We start from the raw sequence: 1,262 nt of genomic DNA, 5'->3' as shown, positions 1-1,262 counted from the left end.
GGCATCTGTACCTTCCACTAAACAGGGCCTCAGTTTTTGTTGTTTCTCCCTGTAGCATGGAGACCAGCTTCTCACCCTGGAGAAGCCTGTCTCCCTGCTACCCAGAACATTACTTCCCTTCCTGACTCAAGGTGGGGTTTTTAAAGATCTCAGGCAGCTCTTAATTGGACTCAGATGTACCTAATTGGTCTGAGATAACCCCTTCTCAGCTTATAGGAAAAAGGGCCTTTATCATTCTAGGGCTAACATATCTGCCTTCTTTCTCTTCAGATCATATCAATATTTCGCCTTTTATTAAACATTTCCATGGAGAGAAACATTTATGAGTTTCTCCTCAATTTTTTGAACAGCTCCTCCACTCTCTTACAGCCCTCCAGCCTGACTTCCTCACAAGTGGCAGTTCCCTGCCTGCTCAAACCAGCCAAGAGTAACACCCGACACTGACTTTGATGGGAACTCATCCAGAGCCCCCAGATGCACTTCACTGCTTGTAGCACAACTTATTATTCTATAGCATGCAGCAGTGTGCTAGGTGCTTCATAGCACATGAAGAAATAGAAGACCCCGGCCCAAAAGAGTACACTCCAAATTTAACAAAATGAGTAGTGGGGTGGCAAGAAGCGAAGAAGAGACATGGTATGGAAAGATGAGAGATACTATTAATGCAGCTACTACAGTTTATCTATGTACGCACTTCATGATGGATCAGGTATATCAGGTTTTCAATGTCTAGAAGGAAGCGATACAAGATAATGAAAATGCTCAGTTGCTTTGTTGGGAGCATCCTGGGAGACATGAGTTTTCAAAAGGGTCTTGAGAACCTGATCCAAAGCGCATTGAAGTCAATGTGAGTGTTTCTGCTGGTGCCAGTGGACTATAGCTCTAGCCATAGAAGGAATAGTTGAGCATTCTAGGGTCATGATGTAATAAAAAGCATTGAAATGCATTTGGAAACTTCTGAGCAATTAGCTAAGACAGTGTCAGGAACTCTGCTAGCTGGATGGGCAGTTGCCTGGTGACCCAATGAGCTCAGCTGGGCCCAATAAACCCTCGCTAAGTGCCTGTGCTCCCTGAGTGGACAGAAGAGCCAACAGATGGCTATTTAAGCCTTGTAGCCAGAGCAGCACAAGGTGTTCCATGCCTGCAGTTGCACCAGACCTGCTTTCTGTACAGGCCCTTTGTCATAAGTAGATAGGTAAGGTAAGGGTTAATTTTCTTTTACTGTAAAGGGTTATAAAGGGAACCAAACACCTGACCAGAGG

General features: G+C 44.8%; 1 non-coding gene across 1 annotated transcript; it reads left to right on the top strand.

Annotated features, from left to right (window-relative positions):
- Nucleotides 1–252: 252 nt before the first annotated feature.
- On the top strand, nucleotides 253–365 carry LOC116821674 (U5 spliceosomal RNA). Its single transcript, XR_004372980.1, has one exon. It is a non-coding gene; the product is annotated as a U5 spliceosomal RNA (small nuclear RNA).
- Nucleotides 366–1,262: the final 897 nt, after the last annotated feature.

The sequence above is a fragment of the Chelonoidis abingdonii genome, chromosome 2, assembly GCF_003597395.2.
Source record: "Chelonoidis abingdonii isolate Lonesome George chromosome 2, CheloAbing_2.0, whole genome shotgun sequence".
Taxonomy (NCBI): domain Eukaryota; kingdom Metazoa; phylum Chordata; order Testudines; family Testudinidae; genus Chelonoidis; species Chelonoidis abingdonii.
Note: the sequence above shows the minus strand (reverse complement) of the source record. Positions and strands in the feature narration are given on the sequence as shown.